At 40.7% G+C, this 15,159-nt stretch overlaps 1 long non-coding RNA gene across 1 annotated transcript in view; it reads left to right on the top strand.

Moving 5' to 3' along the window:
- Nucleotides 1-15,159, top strand: part of LOC142830047 (uncharacterized) — an 81,060-nt gene that overhangs the window by 27,504 nt on the left and 38,397 nt on the right. Inside the window, exon 3 of the long non-coding RNA XR_012905069.1 lies at nucleotides 5,954-6,061. This is a non-coding gene — a long non-coding RNA (uncharacterized LOC142830047). The remainder of the gene's footprint in view (nucleotides 1-5,953; nucleotides 6,062-15,159) is intronic.

Here is a 15,159-nt window from a genome sequence, read left to right as displayed (position 1 = left end):
CTAGGCACAGGAAAGTGGCTGTCTAGGGCAGGAGAGCTGCCAGCCTGGCCACCCAGGAGCAGGTGTGCATGAAAATCAAGGTGGTCCACTGAGACCCCCAACCCTGAGCCCTGAGCTTACAATGGCCGTACTGGGTCAGAACAAAGGTCCATCTAGCCCAGTAGCCTGTCTGCCGACAGCGGCCAACCCTAGGGACCCCTGAGGGGATGGATCGAAGACAGTGACCAAACCATTTGTCTCGTGCCATCCCTCTCCAGCCTTCCACAATCTTTGGGCAGGGACACCACTCCTACCCCCTGGCTAATACCACTCCATGGACCCAACCTCCATCACTTTATCTCACTTCTCTTTAAACTCTGTTTTAGTTCTAGCCTTCACAGCCTCCTGCAGCAAGGAGTTCCACAGGTTGACTCTCTGCTTTGTGAAGAACAACTTTCTGTTACTAGTTTGAAGCCTGCTACCCATTCCTTTCCTTTGGTGTCCTCTAGTCCTTCTATTATGGGAACTAATGAAGAACTTTCTTTATGCACCCTCTCCACCCCACTCCTGCTTTTATAGACCTCTAGCCTATCCCCCCTCAGTGTCCTCTTTTCTAAACTGAAAAGTCCCAGTCTCTTTCGCCTCTCTTCATATGGGACCTCTTCCAAACCCCTGATCATTTTAGTTGCCCTTCCCTCTCCCACCCTCTCTCTTCCCCTCTCCCACCTCCTTTTCCCAGTCTCCCTGAGTTTTGTTCAATTAAGAGAGATTCTATTTTTGACCACATGTTTTCTTTATTTTGTACATCAGGAAGGAGGGCTAGGGAAGGGTAAGTGGAAGGAGGTGAGGGAGGAATGGGGTACGAGCCCCCGATGGAGAGGATTGGGCTGGCTCTGCGGGCTTCTGGGGTGGAAGCTCTCCTGCAGCCCCCCAATTGCCCCTTCTCCCCAGATGGCAGCCTGCAGCAAGTGCAGCCGGTCTGATGGCCAAGTGCTGTGATGTGCCCAGTGTGGGCACTCAGGGCACTCCAAGCCAGGACTGCTTTGCAAGCGGGGCACCCGTGAGAACTGTCTGTCCGGGGTGGGGGTTGGGTCCCTTTAAGCACAGCCCTCGGCTAGCCTGAGACAGCAGCTCCACGCTCTAAGTCCTAATCTGATGCCCTGCCGGCACTTCTTCCGGCCATCCTTAAGCCCGGTTCAGGGTCCACTTAATGTGGACATGCTAGTTCGAATTAGCAAAACGCTAATTCGAACTAGTTTTTTAGTCTGGATCCGTTAGTTTGAATTAGCTTAGTTCGAATTAACTAATTCGAACTAAGTTAGTTAGAATTAGTGTTGTAGTGTAGACATACCCTAGGTTATTCTACTTCAGGAATTAGTGGGGTCTATCTGTAAACTTCTCATCTCATAACAAGAGCTGGAGAAGTAGGGGGGATGACCACATAATTGTTGCAGGAAAAGATGGATGCTATCACATATGTATCTTTTAGCCATTCTAGGTTTTTGTTGCAATAACTATACTCCCCCATTGCAAAGTTAAGTATTCTCCCACTTGAATGAGTTACTTGAGGAGATATTTGGCAAGGTTAAAATTAGGTGACTTTAAGAAAATGGAAAACATTAATTTTTGTACAGTAACAATTTATTTCCTTTGCATTGTATTGCCTCTAATATGTAATTTTGCTATTTTAAAGAATCACTTTTTTATTCGACAGTTTTAATTTGATATTTGTTGTGCACAGTCCACATAGTTTTCTTGTTAGTTGTCAGCTGAGTCCCTTCATCAGTACATTTTCAGTAGCATTATTGAGTGTAGTAGAAAAATTAATGTAAAACAATAACCTAATCCTGAGTCTTCTTGAGTGGAGACAGCCTGTCTGCCTAAAATTCCAGTCAGTAAAAACGGGTTTCATGGACAAATAGTGCAAGAAACTAGTGGGTGGCACCAATAACAATAATGTCTTGACCAGGTTTCCTGAGTACCTAGAAAAATCACCTCAAGGAGAAGTTAATGATCCTTTTTTACTGGCCTCTACAGAAAAGCTGTTATGTTCTCTCTTACCTATTGATCAAAATCGCCATGCCTCTTGATTTACATTTCTCTGCCTTGATCACCAGCTGTTACTGTCATTATCACCTCTGTGGTATATTTTGTGGAAAGCCAAATGAGTAGAATTTGGTTTCCACATAGTCACTGAGGATGATCATTGAACCTTGGAATGTAACTTTTTTCCCTTTTGGATTAGCTTCATATTCCCCCCTATGTACAAGTACTAATATAGAATAACATGTTTTATATTTCTGTAGCACCCTGATAATGCTTTAAATATACAACTGCACTTGCTAAGCCTCACAACATTTATTACCCCATAAGAAGAGTATTGACTATAAACTGGAGAGCTAGTAACCACCTAGTTGCAGCCATAGGGTAAGGGGGAGCAAGCTGAGGGGCTTGAGGAATGCAGCAACTATGTCACAATGTACAGCCACCCTATGCAACATGTAAGAGCACACAGATGGAGAAGAATATCATATGCATCTGAAATAGAGGGTGAATTTAGATTATAATTTCCCGTGTAGGAATTTGACAAAGATACTTGAGTTAATACCCCTATAAAAATGCCATAGAATCTTTAAGGATGTTAAATAGCCCCCAGAGATTATACACCTCCCACTCATGGTGTCTCGAACACCATGCTGGGGTACTGGTTCGAAAGAAAGAGTGCCACGTACTGTAATACCTCTTCTGTGAAGAAGAATGATTTCTATAGAATTAGGGGTGCTCTAGAGATAGGGAAGGTGAAGACCTAAGAAGTTAAGACTTTTAAAATGATATCTTTTGGTTTCTGAAAACGTCATCAGTATTATTTGTTTTGTTATTTATTAAGCTGCGCGTTTGCCACCTTAATAAGTTTGGACTGATCAATAACTTCACATGAAAAACTTTATATATGATTAGTCTGGCATTTCATGCAAAACAGCACAGTCAAAATGAAATGTTGTCATTCATACCAATTGTTTGTGAATGAACCATAGATTGAAACATGTTTCCCATGAAGTTAGAAATCTGTAAAAATCAGTCTGCTGATAATTTGCAAAGATAATATAAAAAATATATTTTCACGTAATTTTAACTAGGACTGCTAGTTCTACAAGCACTTGTGCATATGGTTAACTTTTTACTATTGTGAGTCATCTCCGTGAAACAGTCAAATCAATCCTTTTCTCTAAACATAATTAACTATACTGTTAGCTTAGGCTGGTTAGCAGTTTGAAGAGTGTCTTATTTATTAACAGAAAAAAAGTTACTTTCTAAGATATATTGCCAGTTTTTCTGTATGTTCATAACCAGTAGGATAGTGGAATACAAAAAAATCCTGACAGTTTTACTACAGCTTATCTGCAAATATGTCATGCACAAACATAGCCATGTTATCTTCTCACTTGTTCTTTCTTTTTTAAGACTTAATATCTTTGCCTCTTGTAACATCACAACAAGCTGTACTTTTATGACTTATTTATATATATATTGTTATGCAGTGGAGAAAACTCTATAAAAATAAGGTAAGAAAACCACATAAAGTAGATTGGGAATAAAAGAGAAAAATGAGGCAGAAAATATGTACACATCTTTAGAATGCATAATGATGGGATATTTGATAATATTTTGCAAGTTAAACATGAGCTGAACAGAAAAGAATTAAGAGGACTATGCAAATTCACCTGTGTGTGAAAATCCCTCTTCTCATCACTGTGCTGATTATGTATTGCACTTGTACAACTTAATTGCAATTTTAGGCACCATCTCCATACTATTTAAAATTGTCACATTATAGTAATAGCAATTCTAGTTTCTGAATGGTCTTGCTATATGATAGGCCTGTAAATTTTTAACAGTGACCATTGTACAACACAAAAAAATGAGCGTCAGATTGAGGTTAAATGTAAATTAGAAGTTCTTCATTTCTGAGTGTTAATAAGGGCTCAGTCATGATTCATCTGAAGTCTGGTGAGAATTCTGCCACTGATTTCAGTTATTGCAGTATTGGGCAGTTCTGAATGACAACTCTACAGTATTTGTTTCTGAAGCTATAGCTATGTCTATTTTTATAACTGGTACTCTGGAAATGCATATAAACTGTGCAATATTATATAATTAGTAGAACAGGTCAATTTTGTGAATAAATTTAACCTTTTTTATGAATTTGTTTGCAAACTGACCCTAATTTCTGGAACTGTATTCACACATTTCAAAAAATAAGCTGATGTGAACACATTTTGGAAAAAAAAACCCACAATAAAAAACCCCAGGTCAATCTACTGTCTTGAGTTATGTTTTTGTCTAGTTAATGTTATCCTTGACATATATGTTGTCATCTATTATTGCATGGCATTGTTTCTGCTTCCTTGGTGCATGTCTGACACCTTGTTACACAGGAGACAATGGGTGAATGAGTAACCAATAAAGAATGCCGGAAAATGACATAGCGAATATTGAATCATACAAATCTAGCATGATGGATGTTTGAATGAATTCTGCTTTATTCTAAAATTAGTGAAACTTTCAGGACGTGAAAACATTTTTATAAAAAAAAAAGTGACATCAGAATAGTCAAATAATGCATCTGTATTGCCCTCCTCTCTAGATGTTTTAGTAAACTTTTCATCATAATAACTCTATTTAATTGCTTCAGGGGATAGCTGACTTAGTGTGTTACAGAAAAAAACAACAAATGGTCTGGTAGCACTTTATAGACAAGTGTTTCCCAATTTTATTTGGCCACAGAACTCTTTTCAGTTTGAAAGAATTTCAAGGAACCCCTAGGGTTCCTTGGCCAGTGGCAGTTTGTTGAGCAATAAAAAAAAAAAAAAAACCCTGCCAAGTCCAAGTCCTGCTGCAATTTGTCTCTGTCTCTTTAAGAATTCAGGGGAATGCCGGGTTCCACAGAACACCAATTGGGAAACACTGGTAGATGGTATCATGAGCTTTCGTGAGCACAGCCTACAAGTTTTGTTAGTCTATAAAGTGCTACCAGACCATTTGTTGTATTTTTCTATTTAATTGGTTTTGTTATGAAGTGAGGCCCTCATAGAAGATCTGGTCACAGGAAATAATTTTGGGTTGAGTGAGCATAAAACTGTTCAGTTCCAATGAAAACCAGGCCATCAGCTATAGTTTGATTATAAAAGTGGGGAAATCAAAGGAACTTCATAAAGGAATCAACTGGTCTAAATAGCTCAATGATTTAAATATGGAAAGGCTTGGAATTTTTGTCCACTCAACTATACAAAAAACTGTCTGATATTTGCCAGCCAAGCTATGGGGACAAAACATACAGGTTTCAGACCTCCAGATGAATAACTGCCTGAAAAAGTTTATTAGGACTAAGCAGAGAATCTATAGAGAATGCTGATAAAGCCTTTTTCCCAAAGAGAGCTATGGATGTTACAAGCTAAGTTCCATCTTAGCTGCACAACTGTGCAGTAGGCTATCCAGGACTGTCCAGGTGAGAAGAACTGCCCCTTTCCCTGGCCTGGCCCTGTTGGAGCTGCCATGGCAGGGGAAAGAGTCGGCAGTAGTCGTCTCTCCCTGCTTCAGCCCCAGGACAGCCTACAAACCCCTCCCCAATTGGAACCTTCAGTGCTCTCATACCACAACACTATTTCCCAGCCCTGAGCTTCCCATCACACCTCACCTCCAAATTGGTGCACATAACAAAATTCATTCTGCACATGGAAATAAAAAATTAGAGAGACCCAGGTTATAAATTACAGGAATAAAATGAGATTACTTAAAAAGTTAAGTTGGATTAGATCCTGACAATAAAAATTACAATAAGAGCGGGTTTGTGATGTATTAAATAAAAAGAAAATAAGGATATGTTTGGGCTGCTATGCAGTGTGGATGGGAAGGAGAGTAAAGATAATCTAGATATGACCCAAAAATGAAATGAGTATTTTGCTTTGGCTTTCAGTACAGAAGATGATGGCTGTAGAAAAAGGCAAATGTGATCTCAGGCTGCATTAAGCAAGGCATTTCCTGCACAGATGAAGAAATACAAATGCCGTTGTCCAAGGCTGCGGTAAGACCTCACTTGGAGTATTGATTTCAAAAAAGATTAATTTAAATTGGAACTGCTATAGAGGCAGCAATGGGATAGCTTGTTTGTTGGGGCTTTGAGGAGGGACCGTATAGTGACTTAGTCAAAGGGCCTTCTCACAAAGCTGGAAAGTGACCAAACTACAGCCAACCAATGACGGGGGATAAAAGCTAAACCTTAGACCTAGCAACAAGGATGGACATGTACTACCTCCTTTACAATCTCCTTCATCAAAAGCCTCAGGGATGGCTCCTGCTTGAAATAGGATACTGAACCAGGTGGTTATCTCCCTCAGGTACTTGGGTTGCTGGTGCTTGCTCATATGCTCATGATCGAGCTGCTCACCATAGGGGGGGCAGAAATAATTTCTCCCCTGGTCAGGGTGGCAGTGACCTTGCGGGTGGGGGATTGCCTTCCCCTGAAGCATGGGGATGTGGGATACTTGCCAGCATTATCTGGGAATATTTCACTAGTGGTTAGAGCACTTGCCAGGCACGTGGGAACCTGAATTCAAGTCCTTGCTCCAAATCAGGCAGAGTGGGGACTTGAAAAGGTGGTTAAGGCATCCCCAGTGATTGCCTTAACCACCAGGCTATTGGGTATGAGGGAAGGAGTGGGGTAGTCTCTTCTTTTTCCACAGGAAATGTCTAAATTTCACCTGCCAGAGCATGTTTCTCTCCCTCTTTGATACCACAGACTGGCTAACTGCCTTCCTAAACTGTATCAGAAAATCTCAGGGACCTGTGCCAGTCCACAGACTGGTCATTGAGAAATACTGTGCTAGGGTATGTGCTGACCTGACTTAGGCTCCTAACTCCAGTAGCGCATTCACACATAACAGCCCTGAGTACAGTTAATTGGCTTCTGTAGCCCCTCAGTTAGGCACTTTAAGATCTTTGAGGGGGGGAGGGAGTCTAAGCTCCGCCTCTTTCCTTTGCATTTCATTCTTGGCTAGCCTTGGTAGCTCCTTGCTCAGCTTGAGGAGCACTTCTTTTGGCATCTTATTTTCTCCATACATTGTATAGTGAGCCTGGGTGCCTACCAGGTGGCTGAGGATTCTTCTGGGGGGCAGAATATCTAGAGGTTAGGTGTTGCAATGTCTAAATAACTTTGTGGATTTAGCTCGGTATGTTTTCATGCATAATACTGGTCACACATGATCTCCATCTACTGATGTACACCCAGAATAGCCCGATTGAAGCCACTGGCTTCATAGTGATGCTAATTAGATAAGAATCTGGCCTGTTCAATAGAAATCTGGGAATGAATATATGTACTAGTTTAAAAATTGTAAGCCAGAGGTTCTTTGTGTCAAGGTAAGTAAAATATATTTTAATGGGGTTTTAAATCAGTTTTGCTATGTTAGAGATTTAAGCCTAGACTACATCTAGATTGTGCTTTCTTGTGCAAGCATATGCAAATGAGGTGCAGCGATGAATATTGCCATACTTCATTTGCATACTTAATGAGCTGCCATTTTGTGCAAGAAGGAGCAGTCTACACTGCTGCTCATTGCACAAAACCCTCCCCCCTTGCGCAAGAGACGTTCTGCTGCTTATTTTTCTTGCGATTGTTCTTATACAAGAGAGCGCAATGTAGATGTAGCCTACTAGTGTTTAGAAACTACTTCTCACCCTGCCACACCTCTGCTGGTAAGAAAGCTTTTCAAGGGCTATTAAGCATTAGATTTTTACAATGGCCCTGAACAAGTTCTTGTAATTGAGATTCATTGACAAGTACCAGAATGTCCCATGCCTTCCACAACCCATTCCTCACTCTGAGGTGTCTGAGCTAGTGTAGTCCTAGTATACTTGGCTGATGAAATGTAACATTTCTAATTGGCTGAACAACTGCTAAACATCATGTCTAACATGGCCTAGTCTTTGTTTTGTCCCTTTTATTTAACTTGTTTCTGTCATTTTTAAAACCAAGTTTTAAATGAGACCTATCTGGTTTCATTAGGATTGCCATCTTGGGATTTTTCTACACAGGCCATAGGGATTCATCGGAGAGCTGACAATGGCCTGACAGACCATAAAGACAACAACTGCTAGCAGCAAAATAAGGGTTTGATCCAGTTAAGCCCATTTAAATGGGCTTAATGAGCCCCTCCATGGAAAAGCATAACAGAGAGAAAAGATGATACCTCAAAATTTGGTGGAGTACTTACGGAGCAGAGATGTATTATCTATTCAAGAGGGGTTTGGTGTACTTCCATATAACTGCATCGGTGGAAATACTTTGCTGAATGCATAAGTTATGCTGCCCATGTAGTCTTTTGGAGCTGCTCTGTTAGAAGTGTATCATGCGCTATGTCCATAGAGGATAGAAGCTGCTTACCTAAGAACACTAAATTCATTAGCATCTAAGCTGCATAGTAAAACTAGTCTCAGGTTGTGTGTATCCAGAGGGCTCTGTGTCAAAGATGCTCTGATGCCTCTGTACTGGTATCAGAGAGAGGCCCTGTGGTGAAGTCAAGTCAGATAGTGCTTTTCATTCTCTTTCCTTCACAATATTTTAATATTTTTATACAGAGTGTTTAATATTTCAATACTTCCAGTGGCTAAAATACACTTTTGTTCTGAAGAGCATGTAATTCTTTCCCTCTTCCTCTAGGAGCACTGCTCACAATTAGTGCTGCCAACTTCAGCAATAATTTCTTATGGTATCTTCAGAGACCAGGTTTTCATATTTGCCTTCTGAAGAATGGAATATACATTTTTAATAAAAGCTGTTGTGATGAATAGGTGAACAGCTCGAAATAGCTGGCTAATGTTTCATCTCTGTGCTATTGGAGCAGACTCCAGCAAGCAACACACCTATATAAATAGTGTAACTAGAGCGATGCATGGTTACAAAATGTGTATCTGCATCCATGGGTATCTGTATCGGCAGATGCAGACACAAAACAGATGTCTGTAAATTTGCAGTGTTCTAGATAAAAAATTTGATTCCACATCTGTAGCTGCAAAAATGAGCCACAGATATCCACACTGACCTAACGCGAATTTGCAGGGCTCTAAGTATAACAATCATAAAGCTCATCTTACTTGCCATGCAAAGCAAGGCCACCATGATGCTTATCTGCCATTTGCTCAGGCCAATGGTACAGTTATATTCACCTCCCCAGTGCTACTACAGTGCCATAAAAGGCTTATATTTGAGGCAAAGCTTAATTCAAAAAGCTTGGGAATTTTGTCTGTCAGTATAAACTCATTATTATGATTTATATACATTTAGGTACAGATTCTGCCCTAACACTCTATTGACATCAGAGGATTTCTGTGGGATCTGACTGGAGCAGGGTACAATATCAATTAGATACTGAAAGCAGCCTTTATTCTTGTTTTATCCAATACTAAAGTCAGGTCAGATACACTCCTCTGGTGCTAGCAGGTGAAAATGGCACCTCTCTGCATCATCAAAGGATGATGTGGTGGTCCAAAGTGATTCACAACTGGTGGAAGAAAAGTTATGTATTTGTTGCTTGGAGGGGTTAGGTAGAGGCAGTCAGCTTTAAGTTCTCCTAGGACCTCCAATAAGAGTCCTGTTGGCAGAGGCTGCAGCTGAGATGCACTGATTCAATACTTCCACAGCTGACCAAACCATACGCCCTATTTAGGAGTGTGTAAGATCTCAGTGGAAGGGAAATGGTGGCCATTTAACCTCTCTTCCTTGTATACTTTCCTTCAGTGGGAAGACCCACAAAATAATCATATCTCACAGTACTGCTCTGGATGATGTGTGGGCAGCTAGTGGCCTTATTAAATAGGCTAAGAATGATCTGGAGGTGAGCTCTGTGTATGCTCAAAAGCTTGTCTGTTTTACCAACAGAAGTTGTCTGATGAGAGATTACTTCAACCATGTTGTCTCACTAAGCAGTTCTTTCTGTCTCCCTCTTTTCCTTTATATCAGCAGAGCCTCCTCAGTGTAAGCAGGATGAGCCTTATCCTGCTTTAAATTCTGTACATACTGAACTCAGCTCTTTTCATATTACTATATGCCATTTTTTTCTCCCAAAGTTAAGTTGTTGCTAGATTTCCTCTTTAGACTAAATAAGAGAAATGCAAATTAATTAAATGAACACTGTCTGGCTTAGACACAAGGCAGAAGTCCAATATGACGTGACTAAGAGAATACACACATTAATCTCTCCCTTACTTTGCAGAATTCATTTTTGCTCTAGGATAAACCTGTCTATTGCAATCAATAACACGTTACACATAAGTCAGTTATGGTTATATGGACAGCTTTATACTATAAATCTCTTAGTTGCTTAGTTGGCTACTCTCCTCTTTCCATCATAATATGCTCCTCGTATACCTCTTGCACACCCACTGATGGTCATATTGGTGCTAGTGAACTATTTTACCAATTACACCTATTTTCTAACCAGTTCGCAGCTGAACAAGTTACACCACAGTGTACGTAATTCTTTTATGTGAGGTTAGATATATGAAATGTAAACTTGCTTATTCATCTAGAATTTCTAGTGAAAGCCATTAGTGGAACTTAAGAGACTTAATGGCCTGGTGCTCAAGGCAACTATGTGTGAATGATTTCCTTTTTCCTGTAAGCCCAAGCTGTACTGTCCTTGGTTCTACAAACACATGTGACCATAACACCTTAATCCATCCTTAATCTGTTATTCTTCCTTGGGATGGGGAGAATAAAACAAAAGATTCCTGCCTTGAGGCAATTCTATTCAAAGAATGGAAATCAATAAATTGTGTTCATTTCACTTTCGAAAACTGCCTCCCCACCCTAAGGGAATACACAAGAAGCTGTTAGACTCAGACCAGAGAAAAGATCAGCTCTGACGTAAAGGCCTAGAACAAAAAATATATTTGTAACAATCTCCATTAGTGTATTAGGCATAACTGGTGTGTTTTGCTTACTTTAGATTATAAACTTGTTTGGTCTGTCTGTTTTCACTTGCAATCACTTAAATACTACTTTTAATATTTTTGTTTATTACCAAACCCAAGGAAAATAATTGTTATGGGGGACCAGGATGGAAAGTGACTGCTATGCATGCAAACTTGTGAGCTTTCTCTGTGTAAAACCTTTATACAGAGTTTGGGTTCCTTTTGGGGGCTGCGCTCGTGGGTGCTGCAAAGTCCCTATAATTGAGCTGAGCTGGTTCAGCATCTGTGTTACTTTGCTTGGGTGGCAGTTATCCCAATTCTGTGCCTTTGCTGGTGGAGGCCAGAGCTTCTGGCCCAGCAGGACAAAATGATGTGGCACTCCAGGGGGCAGGTAGGTGGGCTTTTGAATAATTTGATTCTACATTTTCTTTCACGTCCAGTGCCACTCCCCCACTAGCACAACCTGTTCTGTCCTTCTGATATATTTTGTACCCTGGTCTGACTGTGTTCCATTGACTGTCCTCATTCCACCAAGTTTCTGTGATGCCTACTATATCAATATCCTCCTTAAAAATGAGGCACTCCAGTTCACACATCTTATTATTTAGACTTCTAGCATTTGTGTATAAGCACTTTAAAATGTGTCACTATTTATCTGTCTGCCATTTCCTGATGTGTTTTTAGTCTTTAAGGTGCTATTTGTTGTTTTAAGACTATTTGTTGTTTTTTTAAAGTATTTCCTGACGTGTTAGACTCTTTTTAGTGCGATTGTGTCTTATCTCTTCTGACCCATACTTCCATCCTCTCCTCCTGACTAGAACATAGAGAATGTCTATTAATAGACCCTCCCCTAAGAACCTAAATTTGGCCTCCAGAGCCTCTGTCCTGCCCTTCCCTATGTCATTGGTACCTACATGTACCACGAACACCAGCTCCTCCACTACACATAAGTCTATATATGTCTTAAGAGATCTACAACCTTCACACCAGCAGGCAATTCAGGTATATGGTTCTTCTGGTCATCACAAACCCAGCTATCTATGTTTCTAATGATCGAATCTCCCGTTACTAACACCGGCCTTTTTCTAACGAGTGGAGTTCCCTCCCTCGGAGATGTATCCTCAGTGTGAGATGATACTATAACATCCTCTGGAAGGAGGGTTTCAGCTATGGGATTATTTCCCTCTGCTCCAGTTGAATGTTCTCCTTTCCTGAGCCCTTCATCCTCCTTAACAGCACAGGGGCTGTCTGACTGGAGGTAGCACAGTTCTACAGTGTTCCGGAAAGCCTCATCTACATACCTCTCTGCTTCCCTTAGCTCCTCCAATTCAGCCACCCTGGCTTCCAAAGCCCGTGCACCGTCTCTGAGGGCCAGGAGCTCCTTGTATTGAATGCACACATACGCCACCTGTCTATAGAGCAGGAAATCATACATGCTCCATTGGGTGCAATAAAGAATGTGTGTGCGCGGGGGGAAGGAGGAGAATTTTTTAACATACAATGTGAGGAAAAACATAATGTGTACTGACAAATTCTCCTTTTAGTTATGTTAACGCACCCCCACTGAAGTCAATGAGGTTGTTCTAATAAGACAATCTGGTGAAGTGCTTTCATTTTTCTCAAATAGCAAGATTAAGCCTTCCAAGATAGGATAAAAGTTTCCATGCTCATTTGAGCTGCTTCATCCAATTATCATCTTTCTCTCTGTGACACTTTTATTAATATGACTTCAGCATTAAACCACACAGACAGACTATTCTGCTTGGAATCCAAAGTCAGCAGAGTATAAACATCTTTCTCAGTTCTGAACAGCCTCTCCATAATGTGAATTCCCTGACTGAACTGACTCAGCTTTAGACTTCTGGCCTGGAAACAGGAATTTCCCATTTGGCGTTGATCAAAGAGAACACTGGGCTTCAACTACCTAATGGTCCTAGAGACAAACAAAAATCTGTGACAGGGAAGCTTGTTACATATTATTTGTAGCAGATATAGGTATTTACCGCATCTGTAGATCATTTGCAGGCAACGAATACCAGATATGCTATGCTTTGTAAGAGACAGAAGAGCTACAATTTTCAATTGCACGGTAATGACTTTAAAAAGTGATTATGAACTAACTCATTTCTCGGTGCATTGTACACTACAGTAATAATCCAAATTGCCTGTGACTTATGATTATACTTGGCAACAATCACCAGCTCCCACTATAGTGTGAAATTAACACCACAGACTGTAGTTGTGGCACTTATTGAGCACAAGGGAGCTGATTATGGCTTCATAAATTCAAAGGCAACCTCTATTCTTACTTAATTAGAATCAGTATGTGAGAATAAATTAGAGTAGCACTAGCTAGTACTGCTATGGCTAAAGTTCTATTGGCCTGTTCAGCATATCACCAATAATTTAAATGATAAATTCCAACTTGGAGGGAGGTGTCAGTAAAATTAGCTCTGTGTTAGAACCTGGAAAAGCATATCTCAGAGAGCAGAAACTCTAGTTATTTTTAAAATAGAATTATTCCAAGTCCCTTTGGCTTTTGTTTACAATCTTGTCTCTTAAAAATGACCTTAGAAACGGGTGAAATTCACTGATAGCTGTTTCTGACTTTGCTTGTCCGCTAGCATGACAGAAGCCATATTGCTTAAAAAAATCTTTCAAAAAGTGGACATCATCATTTCCATTCATGTGCTGTGCTTTGCTCAGACTTTGACAAAATGGCTACTTTCACATGGAGAACATGTGTCTTTGATGTTATCATTGCGAATGCTGTTTTCACTTTCAAACAAAACCTGGTTAAGCTAAAAAAAAAACCTGACCGGTTGCATTAGGAAACGAGACCATTGTTTGCTAGTGTAGTCACGATTTCCTCTTTGGGAAAAAAAAAGAGAAAAAAGGCTATTTTTGAATTAGAAGCCCTGTGCAGCCAGGATTTGAGGGATATGACATGATTCTACTGGCCAGCACACAAACTACCATGACGACTAAAGCTCACAGTGTTCTCTAGAGAAGTGGCCCTTTAATAAGACCCCTGTTTCTTTCAGCAGCAACCAAGGTAACAGGGGGGCCAGGAGTCAGCAATTTTGGATTCTGTGCAATTTTCTGTTTTAGAGGAAAATGACTTGTGAGAGGAGAATCAGAGATAAGTGGGTGAGAATTAACTGGTATTTAACAAATATTTATTTGCTGTATTAGATTAGTTGTAAGAAATGGAGAGTAGGAAATAGGCAATGAGGTCATGGGAGAGCTGGTGGAAAACTATGCAAAGGGATAAATGGGGGTTGGAAGAAGAAGTGTGGCATGGGGAGGGCAAGACAGACTAACAAGAGAGGAAAAAGAAGGCAACACAATATAATTCATGGATCGCAGATAATCTGGTTAAATATTTGCATCCCTTTCTATTTCTTTCCTGTGTAGATTTCAAGTTCTTTAGGGCAGAGATCTATTAACTAAATCTGCACCTCAAACCAGTGACATGCTTTCAGGTCTCTGTGAAAGAAATTACATCTTACAGGCAAATGAATTCTTCTGAGGGACTGTCTATAGGTACAACTACACTGCAAATGAAGGTGTGATCGTAGCACTGCTGTCCTGGGGCTGCTTGAGCATAATGGGCCACTACTAGTGTCTTTCCCTATTACCTCTGACTGCTGGAGTCTTCTCCTGAGGTGGGGAAAGGCTAAAGAAGCTGAAAGGCAGGAAGACACTAAAAACAACAGTGTAGATGGGGATGCAGAGCTTGTGTAAGTAGAGAGATATATAGGATATATTCACTTATCCTTCATGTGTTTCTGCTTGCCTAAGTTGTGGCTTGTCATCTATACTATTTTTTACCATGCTAGGGGGCTATGCATCTTGCCAAATGGAGAGGTCCGTCTTGATGCACTGGTTTTAGCTAGATTAAAGGTAGCACAAGTACAGGCAGTCCCCGGGTTACGTACAAGATAGGGATTGTAGGTTTGTTCTTAAGTTGAATCTGTATGTAAGTCGGAACTGGCGTCCAGATTCAGCCGCTGCTGAAACTGACCAGCAGTTCTGACTTACATACAGAATCAACTTAAGAACCCCAGGCATCCCCAAGTCAGCTGCTGCTGAAACTGATCAGCAGCTGATTCCAGGAAGCCCGGGGCAGAGCAACTCTGCCTCGGGCTTCCTGTAGTCAGCACTGGTCAGTTTCAGCAGCGGCTAAATCAGGACACCTGGGGCAGAGCA

This window comes from Pelodiscus sinensis, chromosome 6, assembly GCF_049634645.1.
Source record: "Pelodiscus sinensis isolate JC-2024 chromosome 6, ASM4963464v1, whole genome shotgun sequence".
Lineage (NCBI taxonomy): Eukaryota > Metazoa > Chordata > Testudines > Trionychidae > Pelodiscus > Pelodiscus sinensis.
Note: the sequence above shows the minus strand (reverse complement) of the source record. Positions and strands in the feature narration are given on the sequence as shown.